The sequence below is a fragment of the Pristiophorus japonicus genome, unplaced genomic scaffold (assembly GCF_044704955.1).
Source record: "Pristiophorus japonicus isolate sPriJap1 unplaced genomic scaffold, sPriJap1.hap1 HAP1_SCAFFOLD_278, whole genome shotgun sequence".
Classification (NCBI taxonomy): Eukaryota; Metazoa; Chordata; class Chondrichthyes; family Pristiophoridae; genus Pristiophorus; species Pristiophorus japonicus.
Window position 1 is genome coordinate 123,458 of NW_027252538.1, and position 22,838 is coordinate 146,295.

General features: G+C 46.3%; 1 protein-coding gene, 1 long non-coding RNA gene and 1 pseudogene across 2 annotated transcripts in view; 2 read left to right on the forward strand and 1 right to left on the reverse strand.

Moving 5' to 3' along the window:
- LOC139247642 (zinc finger protein 664-like) overlaps positions 1-22,838 on the reverse strand; it is a 334,128-nt gene that overhangs the window by 108,031 nt on the left and 203,259 nt on the right. The gene's annotated exons all lie outside the window — the stretch shown is intronic.
- Positions 1-22,838, forward strand: part of LOC139247648 (uncharacterized) — a 497,861-nt gene that overhangs the window by 20,610 nt on the left and 454,413 nt on the right. The gene's annotated exons all lie outside the window — the stretch shown is intronic.
- Positions 21,986-22,223, forward strand: LOC139247658 (U2 spliceosomal RNA; annotated as a pseudogene).

Below are 22,838 nucleotides of genomic sequence, written 5' to 3' on the forward strand. Positions count from 1 at the left end.
CTGTAAATATCCACACACTCTTTGGGACCCCCTGTAAATACTGTCACACTCCCTGGAACCCACTGTAAATACTGACACACTCCTGGGAACCGGCTGTAATCACTGACACACTCCCGGGGCTCCTTGTAAATAGCAACACACTCCCGGGTACACCCTGTAAGTACTACCACACTCCGGTGACACCCTGTTAATACTGACACACTCCTGGGCATATCCTGTAAGTATTGACACACTCCCAGGGACCCCCTGTAAATACTGACACACTCCCGGGCACCCCCTGTAAATACTGACACACTCCCGGGGACCACCTGTAAATATTGACACACTCTCGGGGATCCCCTATAAATACTGACACACTCTCGGGGATCCCCTGTAAATACCTGCACACTCCCGGGGACCACCTGTTAATAATGACACACTCCCGATGACCCCTTGTAAATACAGACACACTCCTGGGGACCCCCTGTAAATACTGACACACTCCCGATGACCCCTCGTAAATACAGACACACTCCTGGGTACCTGCTGTAAACACTGACACATTCCTGGGGACCCCCTCTAAATACAGACAAACTCGCAGGGATCCCTTGTAAATACTGACACACTCCCTGGGACACTACCTGTAGATACTGACACATTCCCTGGAGATCCCCTGTAAATACAGACACACTCCTGGGGACATCCGTTTTACGCACTGCCATAAGCCCTGGGGATCCTCTGTAAATACTGCCACACTCCCAGGGATCCCCGTAAACACTGACACACTCACAGGGACCCCTTGTAAATACTGACACACTCCTGGGGAGCTCTGTAAAAAATGACACACTCCCCGGGGACCCCCTGTAAACACTGACGCACTCCCGGGGACCCCCTGTAAATAATGACGTATTCCCGTGAATCCCTGTAAATAGTGACACACTTCCAGGGACCCCTGTAAATACTGTTACACTCTCTGGGATCCCTTGTAATTACTGACACACTCCTGGAGACACCCTGTAATCACTGACACACTCCTGGGGCTCCCTGTAAATACTGACACGCTCCCCCGGACCCCCTGTAAATACTGACACACTCCCGGCGACCCCCTGTAATACAGACTCACTCTCAGGGATTCCCTGTAAATACTGACACACTCTTGGGGACCCCCTGTAAATACTGACACACTCCCGGGGACCCGCTGTAAATACTGACTCACTCTCGGGGATCCCCTGTAAATACTGACACACTCCCGGGGACCTCCTGTAACTACTGACACACTCCCGGGGATCCCCTGTAATACTGACACAGTCTCGGGGATCCCCTGTAATACTGACACACTCCCGGAGACCCCCTGTAAATACTGATACACTCCAGGGGACCGCCTGTAAATACTGATACACTCTCGGGGAACCCCTGTAAATACTGATACACTCCCGGGGACCACCTGTTAATATTGACACACTCCCAGGGACCCAATCATTTGACAGTGAGCATTCCTTACCAGAAAAACAATCTTTTCCTGATCAGATGATTTAACCATTCCTCCAAGATCACTAAGCTTCTTGAAATGTTCAGGTTAAGCATTCGATGATTTATTGAGCATACAGATCATGCAGTAGCACTTAAAAACATACTCAAAAACACACCCAATGGTCAGGAGCTCAAAGGCGTTACAGTTCTGCGCTCAGTATTCAGGTCCTGCAAACCCCTGCAATCCAAATCGTCATTCCCATCTGCCACTTTGTACGATGCAGGTTTCCTTGTTCAAATGTCCGTCAATGGAAGCTACAACTGTCCTGACCATGTCGTGCTCACCTCTGCGGGTCTCCACCTTCAGCTTTCCACTTCCTCCGGAATAAAACTCCGTTTCAGGAGAATCTCACTGGACCCGCCCCTTACCTGTAACTTCGGTTAATAAAGCTGGTGCCCTTACTTATTTCAACTGGGCTCATGAGCTCGGTATAAAAAGGGAGGGAGAGAGAAAGTGGGTAATTATAGACAGGTTAGTCTGACATCAGTGGTGGGGAAAATGTTGAAATCAATTATTAAAGATGAAATAGCAGCGCAGTTGGAAAGCAGTGACAGGATCGGTCAAAGTCAGCATGGATTTATGAAAGGAAAATCATGCTTGACAAATCTTCTGGAATTTTTTGAGGATATAACTAGTAGAGTGGCCAAGCGAGAACCAGTGTATGTGTGTATTTGGACTTTCAAAAGGCTTTTGACAAGGTCCCACACAAGAGATTGGTGTGCAAAATCAAAGCACATGGTATTGGGGGTAATGTACTGATGTGGATAGAGAACTGGTTGGCAGACAGGAAGCAGAGAGTCGGAATAAGAGGGTTCTTTTCAGAATGGCAGGCAGTGACTAGTGGAGTGCTGCAGCGCTCAGTGCTGGGACCCCAGCTCTTTACAATGATTTGGATGATGGAATTGAGTGTAATATCTTCAAGTTTGCAAATGACACTAAGCTGGGTGGCGGTGTGAGCTGTGAGGGGGAGGCTAAGAGGCTGCAGGGTGACTTAGACAGGTTAGGTGAGTGGGCAAATGCATGGCAGATGCAGTATAATGTGGATAAATGTGAGGTTATCCACTTTGGGAGCAAAAATACGAAGACAAAATATTATCTGAATGGTGGCAGATTAGGAAAAGGGGAGGTGCAACGAGACATGGTACATCAGTCATTGAAAGTTGGCATGCAGGCACAGCAGGCTAAGGTAGATTGGGAAGATCAGGGTCCTGAGGCCTTCACTCACTGCACGTCGGAGTGCGTGCACATCAGGATGGATGTAAGCTGGAGCTGAAGTCACATGGCTCTGGGCAGCCAATCAAGGTACAGTATTTTCACATTCATAATAATGGGAAGTCCATAAGTTGGAGTTCCCATTATTATGATTGAGGAGTGCGGCGGTAACCATGGAGAGGAGCCGGTGAATGGAGGAGGAGGAGGAGTGGAGCAGTGCGGCTGGGCAGCATGAATACCACTAACTGAGGGAGTGCCCGGAGCGGGGAGGTTGGAGCTTGGGCTGCTGTGGGTGCAGCAGCAAATCTCCCAGCAATGGGCTTGGTGACGGGCGACCCTCTGAGTGCTGCTGTCTGTCTGACCCACCCGAGCGAGCGGGGCTGGGGAACACTTCATCCAGTTTTGCCTTTTTAATTAAAACACGGTCTTTAACAGCGACAACCCTGAAATGGGTCTGACTCCAGGGAGCAGGGCCAAACCGAGCGGAGCTGGTGTCCCCGGGTCACTGGAGTGGCAGCAAGCCCGAGACATGAAGTTCCTGCCACCACTTTAAATGCACCGTTCAGTGACAGACCACATCTGGTCTGGAGCAATGCCCATTTTTTAAATCGGATTTGTGACCCAAAGTCAGAATGTGCATTTCCTGAGAAACCACTAACCAGTCAGGACTTGGTAACAAACATCCTAATTGTAAAAGTATAAACTTTTTTTCTATGTGAGTCACTTAAATCTTGCACCTGCTCCTCCCCCTTTCTGTTCCTCTGTAGTATATCTGCTGATGCTCGTTAGATTTAGACTCATGAGCAGCAAATTCTACTGTACGTCCGTTTCTCTGGTGATATTGTACACATGTTTCTCTTAACCCACAAGGTACAGGTCTGAGCTGGAGTTAAATATTTCCATTTCACTTTGACTGCAACTGCAGGATGCTGCATTAATTCATCTTTTTCTGGTACCACTTTTTTACTTTCTATTTTTTTTGCCACAATTAGCAAAGACAGGAACATCTAGTTACTGATGTTGCCCTGTAACCACTTAATTACACTACTTTATTAGTGTGCATTCAAGGTCATTTTTTTTGTACAAGTGTGGAGCATTATCGAACACAATTTGTTTTATTAGGGACAAAACTACTGGTAGGTTTGTGAAGTCCAAGATTTTTGTTTTGTATGAGTCAGTTAACTTCCAGTTTATTGTATCTCCACTCAGCTCTGTCTCACTTCATGGATCATGGTTAGGAACAGCCCTTGTGCGCTTTAGCTTCCTGGCTCGCAGGTCAGCTCTGGAAACTCTGTGGCTCAGTTCCTGCTTCTGCTTCAGGTCTGTCTACTCTGATTATCTCTTGACTTTCGACCCACATATCCGCATAGCTTTCGACTACATATCGACAGCATAACTAAGACCGTCTATCTCCACCTCTGTAACATTGTCCATCTCTGCCCTTGCCTCAACTCATCTGCTGCTGAAGCCCTCATTCGTGCCTTTGTTACCTCTAGACTTGACTATTCGAATGCACTCCTGGCTGGCCTCTCACATTCTACACTACGTAAACTTGAGGTGATCCAAAACTCGGCTGCCCATGTCTTAACTCACACCAAGTCCTGCTCAACCATCACCCCTTTGCTCATTGACCTACATTGGCTTCTGGTTAAGCAATGCCTCGATTTCAAAATTCCCATTCTTATTTTCAAATCTCTCCATGCCCTCTTGAGCATCCCTGATTATAATCGCTCAACCATTGGTGGTCGTGCCTTCTATTGCCGAGGTCCCAAGCTCTGGAACTCCCTGCCTAAACCACTCCGCCTCTCTACCTTTCTTTACCTCCAAACCCTTTCAAGGCATTCCTTAAAACATTAGTCTTTTATCAAGCTTTTGGTCACCTGCGCTAATTTCTACTAATGCAGCTTGGTGTCAAATTATTTTTTCTCATAATACTCCTTTGTTCACTTCACTACATTAAAGGTGCTATATCAGAGCCCGCTGAGAATTACAGTTGGACCACTATATTTCACTGATGTTAATTAAAGCGGGAATATAAGCAGAGAATGCTGGAAATACTCAGCAGTCAGGCAGCATCTGTGAAGAGAGAAACAGAGTTAACATTTCAGGTCGATAGTTTTTCATCAGAGGTGGAAACAGTTAAGAGTTATAACAGCTTCCAGTATTGGCTATTGTTAGAGATGTAAGCAGTGAGAGGTCATGGCGGAGGTGTGGCGAGTGTTTGTAGCAGAGGAGCAGTGAGAGATCATGGTGGAGGTGCGTCAAATTGGGGTTCGGGACCCAGAAGAGCCGAGGGCCCAGGGGCAGCACGGGCCAGCCCACACTGCGATATGTGTGTGCACTAGGTCCATGCAGCAGGGCAGGTCTCCAGTCGTCCTGGTTAACCCTTGCCGCTGGATAAAGGCTAGCTCTGTCAAGCCCATTTTGTGGCTGATCTGCAACGGTCACCACACGTCAAAAAGTCCACACACAGGCATCTTCCACCTCTGGAGCTCAGGACTGGAATATCGTGTCCTTCATTGAAACATCTGCGAACTCATCCCTTTTGGTGTGGAAGCAAGTTATCTTCGTTCGAGGAACCGCCTCTGATGATGATGATTATGATTGAGAAACACCGTCCTAAACACCAAAACAAAAATAAAAGATGGAAAAAATACACCACATATTTATGATTCATTTAAATTAAAGTTAGTTATGTCTTACAAAAAAAATATTTTTCCGATTTAAAAAAAATTCTAATTATGATTTAAAATGAATTTACTTAGTGGGGAGGGTTTTTAAACAATAACATGTGTTTATTAAATTTAATTTTTTAATTTTTTAAAGCTCTTAAGCCTGTAAAAGTAGGCTATGCGCCTGCTTTTATCAAGCGCAAGAGTTTTCAGGACATCCGCTGGGCAAGATAAATACTACAATCTTGCCCATGCAAATGTCCCGGCTGCCGAGATATGGAGGATCTGCTTGACAGAGTGAAAAGTCAGTTTTCAGCGCATGCACTTTGTGTGCTGAAAACCGGCTTTTGCGATGCCTTCCCGGGTCTGTACACACTCAGTACAGACTCGGGAGGCCAGGATTTCCAGGCTATCAATGTACTGGTCAGGTGGGCAAAACAGTGGCAAATGGAATTCAATCCGTAGAAACGTTAGTTAATGCGTTTGGGGAGGGCTAACAAGACAAGGGAATACACATTAAATGGTAGGACACTGAAAAGTGTAGAGGAACAAAGGACCTTGGAGTGCAGGTCCACAGATCCCTGAGGTAGCAGCACAGGTGGATTAGGTGGTTAAGAAGACATACCGCATACTTGCTTTATTAACCGAGGACTAGAATATAAGAGCAGGGAGGTTATGTTTGAACTGTATAAAACACTATTTAGGCCGTAGCTGAAGCACTGTGTGCAGTTTTGGTCATCACATAACAGGAATTATGTGATTGCTCCAGAACGGGTCCAGAGCTGATTTACGAGGATGTTGCCTGGACTGGAGAATTTTGGCTATGAGAAAATAGTCGATAAGCTGGGGTTGTTTTCTTTGGAACAGAGGAGGCTGAGGGGAGACCTAATTGAGGTGTATAATATTATGAGGGGCCCAGATAGAGTGGATAGGAAGGACCTGTTTCCCATAGCAGAGTGGGCAGCAACCCTAGGGGCATAGATTTAAAGTAATTGGTAGGAGGTTTAGAGGGGATTTGAGGGCAAATTCTTTCATCCAGAGAGTGGTGGGGGTGTGGAACTCAGTGCATGGTAGAGGCAGAAACCCTCACCACATTTAAGAAGTACTTGGATGTGCACTTGAAATGCGGTAACCTACAGGGCTACAGACCAAGGCCTGGAAAGTGGGATTTGGCTGGATAGCTCTTTGTTGGCCGGCACAGGCATGATGAGCTGAATGGCCTCCTTCCTTGCTGTAAATTTCGATGGTTCTATGAACTCTGCATTGCTCATTCTCTGGCCTCTTGTGCATCTTCTACTTTCTTCACCTCATCATTGGCGGCCGTGCCTTTAGTTGCCTTGGCCCTAATCTCTAGAATTCTCTTCCTAAACCTCTCCATTTCACTCCTCTTTTAAGACCATCCTCAGAACCTATCTCTGACCACACTTTTGGTAACCTGTACTCATGTCTCCTTCTTTGGCTCAGTATATTGTTTTGTCTAATTACATTCATGCAAAGTGACTTGGGGTGATTTACTAAGTTAACACTGCTATATAAATGAACGTTGTTATTGTTGTAATGAGCAGTCCATCCTGGCCAGTCCCCTCCCCACATGTATCTAGATAGTCCGGTGCATTTATAAAGATCAGGTGGGTTTAGCTGCAGCGATCAATCTATTTTATTGATCAGACCCTCCTGGTCAGTCTCCCACATGTATCTAGCTGGTTCGATCCATTTACACTGGTCAGGGTTGGGCTGTACTGAATTCATTAGTGGTGCTGAACCGCTGATCATCACAGTTCATTGGTGCAGCACAGGAAAGGAATCCAACCATGATTCACAACATGTTCATGTGTAAACAGCTCAGTGACTGTCCTGAATTAACGGGCCCTCAACTGCTCCCTACAGAGTTCACCGTGTCAGGCCGGACTCGGTCTGTGATGGAGAGAAGTCAGGATGTGGTGGCTCCAAAAATGGTGGCAGTAATGGTAAAAACAAGAGCAAGGAATATGACACATCGCTTTAATATCCCACAGAGCAGACTATCTGCCATACTGGAAGAGAATAAACAACTGATTGACCATCAGAGCGATGAGAGCCCTGACCATAGAAACATAGAAAATAGATTCAGGAATAGGCCATTCGGCCCATTGAGCCTGCACCACCATTCAATAAGCTCATGGCTGATCATGCAACTTCAGTACACCATTCCTGCTTTCTCTCCATACACCTTGATCCCTTTAGCTGCAAGAGCCACATCGAATTCGCTTTTGAATATATCTAATGAACTGGCCTCAAAAACGTTCTGTGATAGAGGATTCCAAAGGTTCACAATTCTCTGAGTGAAGAAGTTTCTCCTCATCTCGGTCCTAAATGGCTTACCCCTTCTCCTTAGACTGTGTCCCCTGGTTCTGGACTTCCCCAACATCGGGAACATTCTTCCTGCATCTAACCTGTCCAATCCCGTCAGAGTTTTATATATTTTTATGGGATCCCCTCTCATTCTTCTAAATTCCAGTGAATATAAGCCTAGTCGATCCAGTCTTTCTTCATATGTCAGTCCTGCCATCCCGGGAATCAGTCTGGTGAACCTTCGCTGCACTCCCTCAATAGCAAGAACGTTCTTCCTCAGATTAGGGGACTAATACTGAACACTATATTCAAGGTGTGGCCTCACCAAGGCCCTGTACAACTGCAGTAAGACTCCCTGTTCCTCTATTCAAATACTGTCGCTATGAAGGCCAACATGCCAATTGCCTTCTTTACCACCTGCTGTACTTGCATGACAACTTTCAATGACTGATGTACCATGACACCCAGGTCTCGTTGCACTTACCCATTTCCTAATCTGTCACCATTCAGATAATATTCTGCCTTCCTGTTTTTGCCACCAAAGTGGATAACCTCACATTTATCTACATTATATTGCATCTGCAATGCATTTTCCCACTCACCTAACCTGTCCAAGTCATCCTGCAGCCTCTTAGCATCCTCCTCACAGCTCACACTGCCACCCAGCTTAGTGTCATCTGCAAACTTGAAGATATTACATTCAATTCCTTCGTCTAAATCATTAATGTATATTGTAAATAACTGGGGTCCCAGCACTGAACCTTGCTGTACCCCACTAGTCACTGCCTGCCATTCTGAAAAGAACCCGTTTATTCCTACTATTTGCTTCCTGTCTGCCAACCAGTTCTCTATCCACGTCAATACATTAACCCCAATACCATGTGCTTTTATCTTGCACACTAATCTCTTGTGTGGGACCTTGTCAAAATCCATTTGAAAGTCCAAATACACAACATCCACTGGTTCTGCCTTGTCCACTGTACTAGTTACATCCTCAAAAAATTCTAAAAGATTTGTCAAGCATGATTTCCCTTTCATAAATCCATGCTGACTTGGACCGATCCTGTCACTGCTTTCCAAATGTGCTGCTATTACAACTTTAATAATTGATTCCAACATTTTCCCCACTACCGATGTCAGGCTAACCGGTCTCTCATTCTTTGTTTTCTCTCTCCCTCCTTTTTTAAAAAGTGGGGTTACATTAGCTCCCCCCAATCCATAGGAACTGATCCAGAGTATATAGAATGTTGGGAAATGACCTCCAATGCATCCACTATTTCTAGGGCCACTTCCTTAAGTACTCTGGGATGCAGACTATTAGGCCCTGGGGATTTATCGGCCTGAAATCCGATCAATTTCCCTGACAACATTTCCAGACTAATAAGGATTTCCTTCAGTTCCTCCTTCTCACTCGACCCTTGGTCCCCTGGTATTTCTGGAAGGTTATTTGTGTCTTCCTTAGTGAAGACAGAACCAAAGTATTTGTTCAATTGGTCTGCCATTTCTTTGTTCCCCATTATAAATTCACCTGATTCTGACCTACATTTGTCTTCACTAATCTTGTTCTCTTCACATATCTATAGAAGCTTTTGCAGTCAGTTTTTATGTTCCCTGCAAACTTACTCTCAAACTCTATTTTCCCCCTCCTAATTAAACCCTTTGTCCTCCTCTGCTGAATTTTAAATTTCTCCCAGTCCTCAGATTTGTTGCTTTTTCTGGCCAATTTATATGCCTCTTCCTTGGATTTAACACTATCCCTAATTTCCCTTGTTAGCCATGGTTGAGCCTCCTTCCCCATTTTATTTGTATGCCAGACAGGGATGTACAATTGTTGAAGTTCAACCATGTGATTTTTAAATGTCTGCCATTGCCTATTGACTGTCAACCCTTTAAGTATCATTCGCCAGTCTATCCTTGGCAATTCACATCTCATACCATCGAAGTTACCTTTCTTTAAGTTCAGGACCCTAGTCTCTGAATTAACTGTGTCACTCGCCATCTTAATGAAGAATTCTACCATATTATGGTCACTCTTCGCCAAGGGGCCTCGCACAAGAAGATTGCTAATTAATCCTCTCTCATTACACAACACCCAGTCTAGGATGGCCAGCCTTCTAGTTGATTCCTCGACATATTCGTGTAGAAAACCATCGCTTATACAGTCCAGGAAATCCTCCTCCACCGTATTGCTACCAGTTTGGTTAGTTCAATCTATATGTAAATTAAAGTCACCCATGATAACTGCTGTACCTTTATTTCACGCATCCCTAATTTCTTGTTTGATGCCATCCCCAACCTCACTCCTACTGTTTGCTGGTCTGTACACAACTGCCACTAGCGTTTTCTGCCCTTTGGTGTTCCGCAGCTCTACCCATACAGATTCCACATCATCCAAGCTAATGTCCTTCATTACTATTGCGTTAATCTCCTCTTTAACCAGCAACGCTACCCTGCCTCCTTTTCCTTTCTGTCTATCCTTCCTGAATATTGAATACCTCTGGATGTTGGGTTCCCAGCCATGTCTCCATAATCCCAATTGCATCATATCTGTTAACAGCTATCTGCGCAGTTACTTCATTCACCTTGTTATGAATGCTCCTCGCATTGAGGCACAGAGCCTTCAGGTTTGGTTTTTTAACACTCTTTGTCCTTTTAAAATGATGTTGTAATGTGGCCCTTTTTGATTTTTGCGTTTGATTTCTCTGCCCTCCACTTTTCCTTATCTCCTTTCTACCTTTTGCTTCTGCTCCCATTTTACTTCCCTCAGTCTCCCTGCATAGATTCCCATCCCACTGCCATATTAGTTTAAACCTTCCCCAAAAGCACTAGCAAACACCCCTCCTAGGACATTGGTTCTGGTCCTGCCCAGGTGCAGACCATCCGGTTTGTACTGGTCCCATCTCCCCCAGAACCTGTTCCAATGTCCCAGGAATTTGAATCCCTCCCTCTTACACCATTGCTCAAGGCACATATTCATCTTAACTATCCTGCTATTTCTACTCTGACTAGCACGTGGCACTGGTAACAATCCTGAGATTACTACATTTGAGGTTCTACTTTTTAATTTACCTCCTAGCTCCCTAAATTCAGCTTGTAGGACTCATCCAATTTTTTACCTATATCGTTGGTACCTATATGCACCACGACAACTGACTGTTCACCCTCCCCTCCAGAATGCCCTGCAGCCACTCTGAAACATCCTTGACCCTTGCACCAGGGAGGCAACATACCATCCTGGAGTCTCGATTGCAGCCACAGAAACGCCTATCTATTCCCCTTACAATAGAATCCCCTACCACTCTAGCTCTCCCACTCTTTTTCCGGCCTCCTGTGCAGCAGAGCCACCCATGGTGCTATGAACTTTGCTGCTGCTGCCTTCCCCTGATGAGCCATCCCCCCCAACATTATCCAAAGTAGTATATCTGTTTTGGAGGGAGATGACCGCAGGGGACACCTGCATTACCTTCCTACTCTGCCTGATGGTCACCCATTTCCTATCTGCCTTTGTAACCATTACCTGCGGTGTGACCAACTCACTAAACATGTTATTCACGACATGCTCAGCATCGCGTATGCTCCAGAGTGACTCCATGTGCAGCTCCAGTGCCGCAATGCAGTCTGACAGGAGCTGCAGCTGGATACAATTCCCACACACATAGTAGTCAGGGACACTGGAATCATCCCTGATTTCCCACATAGCACAGGAGGAGCATGACGCGGGTCGGGACTCTCCTGCCATAACTTAACCCTTAAATTAACTTAATTTGGCAACAATGCCAAAGGTTTCCTACCGAAAGGAAAAATAAAAATACTCACCAATCCACCAGCCAATCACTTACCCGCTTGGCTGTGATGTCACACTTCGATTTTGATTTTTTAAAAACTTTTTGTCCCTGCTCCTGTGGTTCTTCCTGACTCTCGGGGCCCCTTTTATGGGCCTCTCGATCCTCCCGCTCCTGCTCCTGTGGTTCTTCCTGACTCTCGGGGCCCCTTTTATGGGCCTCTCGATCCTCCCGCTCCTGCTCCTGTGGTTCTTCCTGACTCTCGGGCCCCTTTTATGGGCCTCTCGATTTTCCCGCTCTTGCAACACAGGAATGACCACAAACGGGAGCGTGATGGGAAGGACCGCAGAGGTGGAGAATATTTCCCCTTTGGATGGTGCCGGCTCCAGCTCGCGGGGTTGTGCTGAATATTCGACTGTCCTGTAAAAAGAGCACATGCCCTTCAGCTGCCAGGGCGAAAGAATAAGTTGACACTGAAACCCTACCTGGGAGTTAAAAAATCGTCAGCTCCAATTTTATTGGTCAATTACATGTCGTGATGAAATGTGCCCAATTCATTCACGAGAACCAAAAGGATCCAATGTTCAGTGAATCCATAAAACTCAGAGCCAATCATTGTGTGCTTTCCGGCAATCCAAACAATAAAATAAAATGGACATTGAGTCGGCGGCCGTCGGGTTGGGAGTATGTGGTGAGCAGACCAAAGAAAGGCTCTCAACCGGCAATCGTACATTATACAGCGGGCCAGGAGAGGGCGCCAGAGAGCCGCGCCGGCCCGAGGCAGGTTCAGAGACCCACTGGGAAAAACCAATGTTACAATATACAGCAGGCCAGGGGAGGGCGCCAGAGAGCCGCGCCGGCCCGAGATAGGTACAGTGACCCAGCGGCGGGGAAAGACCAATCTTACAATATACAGCAGGCCATGGGAGGGCGCCAGAGAGCTGCAGGTACAGAGACCCACCGGTGGGGAAAGACCAATCTTACAATATACAGTGGGCCAGGGGAGGGCGCCAGAGAGTCGCGCCGGTCCGAGACAGGTACAGTGACCCACCGGTGGGGAAAGAGCCCAAGGGCGGTTGAGTCCTTACCAGTAGATGGCGCCAGGGAGCCTTGCTTGCCACAAGTGCAGTGATCTAGCTGCAGGGAAAAGCCCTGAGGGCGGATCAACCCTTATAGGGCCTGGGCGGTACGGAAAGAGAAAAGAATGGAGGGAATATTGGGCGAGTTCCATTGCTCCATTTCGATCCTGTTTTACTCTGTGCGTTCTGTGTAGGCGCTACTTTACTCCCGAATACGGAAGACAAACATCTGTCCTGGGGACTGGATTTCATCCCTTGGCTCGTAGACATCCAGTGTGCACCGTGATTAGATTTCCGCCCTGCTGTGTGACCCCGCCATGACCCCAGCAGAGTTTTCTCTGGGTTTCCCGAATCCAACATGTGGTGGAAGCACACGTTCCAGTTACCGCCCGATATTGGGATCCCATCTTAGGTGGGGGCGGGGCATGGAATCTGGTGGTGAAATCACTCCAGCAATGACGTAGGCAATGCAGCATTTCATTTGTGAAAATTTCTGGACCACAGCAGTGTCTGAGGATGCCGGTTCCTCACACACTGAAGCCTCACATTCACACACTCCAGCTTGTTCTTACTGTGTGAAATACAGCACAGGACCACCCGGCCTCATGGTCCTGAGGACAGCAGGCCCGTGGAGAACACAGCCCAGGCTCAGTGGGAGGAGGTTGTCCTTGGTAGTGAGTGTCACCCCCAGCTCCTCCTGGAGTCCACTCCAAGAGTTGCTCACTCTCTGGGAGAATAATTCCTGAGATCAGTCCTAAGTTTATCATCTCCCAGTGTTAACCCGGGTCCCAGAGTCCTTCTCTCACAATTTACCAAAGCGATGTTTTGAATCCCGCTTTTCCACCCACATAACCACCTTTTTCTGAGCTCCTTCCAGCTTTCCTTTTCAGTCTGTGAAGCCCATGTTTCCCCAGTCTATCTCAAACCTCAGCCCTTTGACACCAGCATCAGCCTCTGCCTCTTGCCCACACCGCCTCCAGTGCCTAGATGTCTCACAGCGCCTTGCTGATAATTAGCCATCCATAAAATGGCCAGGACTGAACAGACATCCCGCTAAACCTCTGGAGGCAAATATCCTCACAAACAGCAACCTGTCAAGTGGGGAGAGAGCAATGGGGGATAGAAGAATATAAACAGTGACAGCGGATAGGAGCCAGTGTCTCAGAGACTGGGTGAGACTGTGGTTACACAGTGTCCCAGTGTGAGGAGCCAGTGTCTCAGAGACTGGGTGAGACTGTGTGTACACAGTGTCCCAGTGTGAGGAGCCAGTGTCTCAGAGACTGGGTGAGACTGTGGACACACAGTGTCCCAGTGTGAGGAGCCAGTGTCTCAGAGATTGCGAACAGGAAGTGTGCCTGGAACCAGTCTGAAGTTCTGCTGTGAAATTAAATCTGCACCAGGCCTGGCTTGAATCATCTTCCTGCTCCATTAATGCAGAATTTCTAGCAACAATGATCCGAAATCTTTATCAAGAACATTTTAATCCTAATTCCAATTTCATCTTATCCAATAATACATAATTGACAGTCGGGAATAAGGAATGTAATCATCTTTCACGCACAAATTCTTCCATTCAGCAAACGCCAATGCTGTGAATTAAATTTGAGCTCACAGGTTGTGTTTCCCAGTGTTGAAGGAACGGCCTGCTCTATCCTCAGACATTCTGGAGCTGCCATCGTTCTGTGTTTTAGAATCGAGCAGAACCCATTGTCTCCCCGGTTAGATCAGTTGTGGCCACGGTCCACATGAAGGAAGTCCCGGGGACTGGCCCGTGTCTCCCCGCACAGTGCAGAGGGGACATGTTGTGCTGGGATTGGTAAACTCCAACACTCTTGCTTTATTATTTCATAAATTCAGCGTCAGTTCTTTATATTATCGACCTACATCCCAAAAAATAATCCTGATCCTGCAAATGGGGCACTAAATCCCCCTGAGAGAGACCACAATGGGGCTGGTGTGGGGATTTTAACTATATTGTACTGGGAGGCTCTCTGAGTCTGTGTCTAAGGCCCATGTGCTGCCTTTGGCCAATACTACAATGCCATCCCAGCACAGTGTTAGAGTTTGAAAGTTACACCCCGGGAGATGCTGGGTAAATTCAGATTGTTGCAGATTGACTGGAACCAGTAAACTCAGGAAGCTGATGTGAGCGGGTGAAAGCCCTTTGCTCCAGGCTGTAAAAGCGAACATTCCCCTGCCGGAATCACTGGCCATGGCGGGGAGCGGCTCAGCTTTGCTCAGAGTGGCTGGAGATCAGTGAATTCAGGGAACAAGGTCTGTGACCAATTGATGCTGGCACTGAATTTCCATCAATCAACACCAGACCTCAAGGTCCCATTCACCTGTGGACAGACCCCAAGAGCTGTTCCCATGTGTTCTGAATCTCTAGGACTATCCCTTTGTGTATAATGGTTTGTCAGAAATGTTTCCTCTCTTTAAAGAGCCGAAATAGAATCCTTCCATACCTTGTACTCCCTACATGGTCTGTGGGGGTCTACAGCCGGATCATCTGCTGGGATACAGTGCGTTTTCTCACGGGAGCCATCACACCAACAAGCTCTCACTCATAGTTTTACTCCTGTGTCCTCAGCCCCACAGGTTTAACACAATGGACAGTAAGTTCTGGAATCTAACCCCTTTTAATCAGTGGTATTTCTCTATTTGGAGTTCCAGCTCTACTCACGCCCCTAGTTTACCAGGCGTTCACTGATCAGGTGTCCCTTCATTTCTTTGAGATGGCTAACAAGGGAAATTAGGGATAGTGTTAAATCCAAGGAAGAGGCATATAAATTGACCAGAAAAAGCAGCAAACCTGAGGACTGGGAGAAATTTAGAATTCAGCACAGAAGGACAAACGGCAATTAGGAGGGGGGAAATAGAGTATGAGAAGAAGCTTGCTGGGAACATAAAAACTGACTGCAAAAGCTTCTATAGATATGTGAAGAGAAAAAGATTAGTGAAGATAAGCGTAGGTCCCTTGCAGTCAGAACCAGGTGAATTTATAATGGGGAACAAAGAAATGGCAGACCAATTCAACAAATACTTTGGTTCTGTCTTCATGAAGGATGACACAAATAACCTTCAGGAAATATTGGGGACCGAGGATCTAGCGAGAAGGAGGAATCAAAGGTAGTAATCTCAGGATTGCTACCAGTGCCACATGCTAGTCAGAGTAGGAATCGCAGGATAGTTCAGATGACTACGTGGCTTGAGGAGTGGTGCAGAAGGGAGGATTCAAATTCCTGGGACATTGGAAACAGTGCTGGGGGAGGTGGGACCAGTACAAACTGGACGGCCTGCATCTGGGCAGAACCGCAACCAATGTCCAAGGGGGAGTGTTTGCTAGTGCTGTTGTGGAGGAGTTAAACTAATGTGGCAGGGGAATGGGAACCTATGCAGGGAGTCAGAGGGAAGTAAAATAGGGGCAGAAGCATAAGATAGAAAGAAGAAAAGTAAAAGTGGAAGGCAGAGAAACCCAAGGCAAAAATCAAAAAGAGCCACATTACAGCAAAATTCTAGAAGGGCAAAGTGTGTTAAAAAGACAAACCTGAAGGCTCTGTGCCTCAATGCGAGGAGTATTCGTAATAAGGTAGATGAATTAACTGCACAGGCAGAAATTAATGAATATGATACCATTGACATGGAAACATGGCTCCAGGGTGACCAAGGCTGGGAACTCAACATCCAGGGGTATTCAACATTCAGGACAGATAGACAGAAAGGAAAAGGCGGTGGGATAGCGTTGCTCGGAAAAGAGGACATTTATACAATAGTAAGGAAGGACATTAGCTTGGATGATGTGGAATCTGTACGGATGGATCTGCGGAATACCAAAGAGCAGAGAACGCAAGTGGGAGTTGTGTACAGACCACCAAACAGTAGTAGTGAGTTTGGGGACAGCATCAAACAAGAAATTAGGGATGTGTGCAATAAAGGGACAGCAGTTATCATGGGCGACTTTAATCTACATATAGATTGGGCTAACCAAACTGGTAGCAATATGATGGAGGAGGATTTCCGTGAGTGTATTAGTGATGGTTTTCTGGACCAATATGTTGAGGAACCAACTAGAGGGCTGGCCATCCTAGACTGGCTGATGTGTAATGAGAAAGGACTAATTAGCAATCTTGTTGTGTAAGGTCCTTTGGGGAAGAGTGACCATAATATGGTAGAATTCCTTATTAAGACGGAGAGTGACACAGTTAATTCAGAGACTAGGGTCCTGAACTTAAGAAAGGTAACTTCGATTGTATGAGATGTGAATTGGCTAGAATAGACTGGCGAGTGATACTTAAAGGGTTGACGGTGGATAGGCAATGGCAAACATTTAAAGATCACATTGATGAACTTCAACAATTGTACATCCCTGTCTGGAGTAAAAAATAAAACGGGGAAGGTGGCTCAACCGTGGCTAACAAGGGAAATTAAGGACAATGTTAAATCCAAAGAAGAGGCATATCAATTGGCCAGGAAAAGCAACAAAGCTGAGGACTGGGAGAATTTTGTAATACAGCAAAGGAGTACAAAGGGTTTAATTAGGAGGGGGAAAATAGAGTATGAGAGGAAACTTGCCAGGAACATAAAAACTGACTGCAAAAGCTTCTATAGATATGGGAAGAGAAGAAGATTAGTGAAGACTAACATAGGTCCCTTGCAGTCAGATTCAGGTGAATTTATAATGGGGAACAAAGAAATGGCAGACCAGTTGAACAAATACTTTGGTTCTGTCTTCACTAAGGAAGACACAAATTACCTTCCAGAAGTATAGGGGACCAAGGGTCTAGTGAAAAGGAGGAACTGAAGGATATCCTTATTAGGCAGGAAATTGTGTTAGGGGAATTGATGGGATTGAAGGCCGATAAACCCCCGGGGCCTGATAGTCTGCATCCCAGAGGACTTAAGGAAGTGGCCCTAGATATAGTGGATGCATTGGTGATCATTTTCCAACAGTCTATCGACTCTGGATCAGTTCCTGTGGACTGGATGGTAGCTAATGTAACACCTCTTTTTAAAAAAGGAGGGAGAGTGAAAACAGGTAATTATAGACTGGTTAGCCTGACATCAATAGTGGGGAAAATGTTGGAATCAATTATTAAAGATGAAATAACATCGAATTTGGAAAGCGGTGACAGGATCGGTCCATGTCAACATGGATTTATGAAAGGAAAATCATGCTTGACAAATCTGCTGGAATTTTTTGAGGATGTAACTAGTAGAGTGGACAAGGGAGAACCAGTGGATGTGGTGTATTTGGACTTTCAAAAGGCTTTTGACAAGGTCCCACACAAGAGATTGGTGTGCAAAATTAAAGCACATGTTATTGGGGGTAATGTACTGATGTGGATAGAGAACTGGTTGGCAGACAGGAAGCAGAGAGTCGGGCTAAATGGGTCCTTTTCAGAATGGCAGGCAGTGACTAGTGGGGTGCCGCAGGGCTCAGTGCTGGGAACCCAGCTATTTACAATATACATTAATGATTTAGAGGAAGGAATTGAGTGTAATATCTCAAAGTTTGCAGATGGCACTACACTGGGTGGCGTTATGAGCTGCGAGGAGGATGCCAAGAGGCTGCAGGTGACTTGGACAGGTTAGGTGAGTGGGATAATGTATGGCAGATGCAGCCTAATGTGGATAAATGTGAAGTTATCCACTTTGCGGCCAAAAACACGAAGGCAGCATACTATCTGAATGGTGGCAGATTAGGAAAAGGGGAAGTGCAGGGAGACCTGGGTGTCATGGTACATCAGTCATTGAAAGTTGGCATGCAGGTTCAGCAGGCGGTGAAGAAGGCAAATGGCATGTTGGCCTTCATAGCTAGGAGTTTTGAGTATAGGAGCAGGGAGGTCTTACTGCAATTGTACAGGGCCTTGGTGAGGCCTCACCTGGAATATTGTGTTAAGTTTTGGTCTCCTATCTGAGGAAGGACGTTCTTGTTATTGAAGGAGTGCAGCGAAGGTTTACCAGACTGATTCCTGGGATGGCTGGTCTAACATATGAGGAGCGACTGGATCGACTGGGCCTGTATTCACTGGAGTTTAGAAGGATGAGAGAGGATCTCATAGAAACATATAAAATTCTGACAGGACTGGACAGGTTAGATGCAGGAAGAATGTTCCCGATGTTGGGAAGTTCAGACCCAGGGGACACAGTCTAAGGATAACGAGTAAGCCATTTAGGACTGAGATGAGGAGAAACTTCTTCACTCAGAGAGTTGTTAACCTGTGGAATTCCCTACTGCAGAGAGTTGTTGATGCCAGTTCATTAGATATATTCAAGAGTGAGTTAGATGTGGTGCTTGTGGCTAAAGGGATCAAGGGGTATGGAGAGAAAGCAGGAAAGGGGTACTGAGGCGAAAGATCAGCCATGATCTTATTGAATGGTGGTGCAGGCTCGAAGGGCCAAATGGCCTACTCCTGCACCTATTTTCTATGTTTCTATGTTTCTAACTGAAGGAAATCCTTATTAGTCAGGAAATTGTGTTATGGAAATTGATGGGATTGAAGGCCGATAAATCCCCAGGGCGTGCTATTCTGCAAGCCAGAGTACTTAAGGAAGTGGACCTAGAAATAGTGGATGCATTGGTGATCATTTTCCAACAGTCTATCAACTCTGGATCAGTTCCTCTGGAATGGAGGGTAGCTAATGTAACACTACTTTTTAATAAAGGAGGGAGGGAGAAAACGGGGAATTATAGACCAATTAGCCTGACATCAGTAGTGGGGAAAATGTTGGAATCAATTATTAAAGATGAAATAGCAGCACATCTGTTAAGCAGTGACAGGATCGGTCCAAGTCAGCATGGATTATGAAAGGGAAATCCTGCTTGACAAATCTTCTAGAATTTTTTGAGGATGTAACTGGTAGAGTGGACAAGGGAGAACCAGTGGATGTGGTGTATTTGGACTTCAAAAGGCTTTTGACAAGGTCCCACACAAGAGATTGATGTGCAAAATTAAAGCACATGTTATTGGGGGTAATGTACTGTGTGGATAGAGAATTGGTTGGCAGACAGGAAGCAGAGAGTTGGGATAAATGGGTCCTTTTCAGAATGGCAGGCAGTGACTAGTGGGGTACCGCAGGGCTCAGTGCTGGGACCCCAGCTATTTACAATAAACATTAATGATTTGGATGAGGGGATTGAGTATAATATCTCCAAGTTTGCAGATGACCCTAAGCTGGGTGGCAGTGTGAGCTGTGAGGAGAACGCTAAAAGGATGCAGGGTGACTTGGACAGGTTCGGTGAGTGGGCAAACGCGTGGCAGATGCAGTATAATGTGGATAAATGTGAGGTTATACACTTTGGTGGCAAAAACAGGAAGGCAGAATATGATCTGAATGGCAGCAGATTAGGAAAAGGGGAGGTGCAGGGAGACCTGGGTGTCATGGTACATCAGTCATTGAAAGTTGGCATGCAGGTTCAGCAGGCAGTGAAGAAGGTAAATGGCATGTTGGCCTTCATAGCTAGGAGTTTTGAGTATAGGAGCAGGGAGGTTTTACTGCAGTTGTACAGGGCCTTAGTTCGGCCTCACCTGGAATATTGTGTTCAGTTTTGGACTCCGAATCTGAGGAAGGACGTTCTTCTTATTGAGGGTGTGCAGGGAAGGTTCACAAGACTGATTCCCGGGAAGGCAGGACTGACATATGAGGAGAGACTGGATCGACTAGGCCTGTATTTACTGGAGTTTAGAAGAATGGGGGAGGGGGGATCTCATGGAAACATATAAAATTCTGACGGGAGTGGACAGGTTAGATGCAGGAAGAATGTTCCCGATGTTGAGGAAGTCCAGAACCAGGGGTCACAGTCTGAGGATATGGGGTAAGCAATTTAGGACTGAGATGATGATAAACTTCTTCATTCAGAGAATTGTGAACCTGTGGAATTCTCTACTGCAGAGAGTTGTTGATGCCAGTTCGTTAGATATATACAAGGGGGAGTTAGATATGGCCCTTATGGCTCAAGAGATCAAGGGTTATGGAGAGAAAGCAGGAAAGGGGTAGTGAGGTGAATGATCAGCCATGATCTTATTGAATGGTGGTGCAGGCACGAAGGGCCGAATGGCCTACTCCTGCACCTATTTTCTACGTTTCTATGTTTCCCCATCCTGTGGTCCCGGGTCTGTAGCAGAGGTCGTGGTATGTGGTTATAATGGAATGGACACCAGATTGGAAAGTCTGTTATTTTATATCCGCACTTCTGTCTGTTCCCTCTGCCCCGCACAGCTGTATGAGCGGGACGGATTTTCACTTCCAGGAGCACAGCCATTGGTCACTCTTCCCCTCCTGCCCATAACACAATTATTCACAGACCATTCATCAAGTTCCCTCCAGACTCTCCGGGACTCTGGCATTACAATGTGGTACAATGCACACAACAATGCATTGTTATTATCTCATATGTGTCCTTAATGTGAACCGTTACAACCCAGAATAGACGGCGTTACACCTGATCTGGGGGCTGGGATTGTTGTCTATATTTGTTAATAGGTCTGTTTTTGTCTATTCGGTAACATTGCACCTGCGCACCGTGGCTGCAGTGTGTACCATTTACAAGATGCAGCAACTCGTCATGGCTTCCGTCACCTAGACCTGGAGTGGGCAATTATTTGGGCTGCAGGGCCAAGTAACAAGTTTTGTTGAGGTGTTGAGGGCCGCCCACCAATGTTGTCCCTAACGCGCGTGGCCGCACGGTCACGCAACAATCGCGGGGTCCCGCGCTGGCAACTCCCCAGTTCCTGCCGCTGGAAGAGACACTGCGCATGTGCGGCTGTCTAGTGGCTGAGCAGCAAATTTAAAGGGACCGTGCGTGAAATAAAATTAGAGGGAACATTTGATAAACATGAACATTGCATAAACATAAATTCAGATAGTAGTCAGATGCTATCTTACATACACATGTAGTCGATACCGCCTAGAAATGAATCAAAGATAAAAATTGAAGATGTTGTGGTATCTTCTGGTCTCTGTAAATCAGCGCTGTGAAATCCCAACTCACTCATCCATATACCCCTCTGCAAAGATTACTATTGCCGGTGCAGATGAGAACTCCCTTATCATCATACAGGGAGAGGAAAGATGCAGCACCGGTCACTTTCTTCGGTAAAAGAGTTGTGGAGATGAGCAGCCATGACTCCACTCTAAAATGGATAAGGCATATTCTAGTACGCAGTGCTTTCTGGGTACACACGTCTGCCATTGGGGCCCAGACTCACGGAACAGATCCTTTTAATCGGGCCGGGGAGAATCGATTTTGCGAATTATTAATTTGAATGAAGTATTACTATGGTTTTTCCTTGGCTGCAGTTCGGGTCTGTCTCTGACCCATGCGAAGTGAAAGTAGATAGACGAATGTACAGCTCGAGCTCCAGCTCGCGCTCTATTTCTGTTCCATCCAGCGGTCGGATAGTTCTCGGCCTTTTGGCTAAGATCATGCGTAACTGACCTGACAGGGGAGTAGCCACCATGACCTCCGGGTGGTTCTCCCTGGATTAGGAAGGTATATGCTTACTTTTTTGGAAACAGGAGGTGGGTGGGGTGGCTTGACCCATCCACTTCCACGGAGGTGTGTGGGGGACCTGACCCATTCACCTCCATGGCACGAACCTGGTATTGCAGTACTTCCAGGAACGGTGCAGTGGCTCTAGGCCTTTTGGCTAAGAGCATTGGCGCAGAGTGATCCTTGGCGTGTGCAAGGTGACCTCTGGCGTTTGTGATTTGACAAAGAATTGGAACGATTGGCTACGAATTTCAAAAAAAAAAAAAAAAATTTGGCCCACGGGTCGTATTTTGCCCACCACTGCTCTACACTGTCCCATCAAACACTCCCAGGTCACGTACAGCTTGGCTTACTTACAGTGTAAAGCATATTTAAACTATGCATCAAACACTCCCAGGTCAGGTACAGTACGTGTTAGATACAGTGTAAAGCTTGTTTAATGTGGCCATAAAACACTCCCACGTCAAGTCCAGCACCAGATAGATACTGGGTAAAGCTCCCTCTAATCTGTCCCGTGAAACCCTCCCAGGTCAGGTAAAGGTCCCTCTAGAAACTCCTATCAAACACTCCCAGGGCAGGTACAGCACGGGCTAGATACAGCGTAAAGCTGCCTCTATACTGCCCCATAAATCACTCCCAGGTCAGAAACAGCACGTTTAAGATATAGTCACATCAAAAACATCCAGGGCAGATAGACAGGGGTTAGGTACAGAGTAAATCTCACTGTGTAGTCGTTCATGAAGCAGAACGAACTTAGAT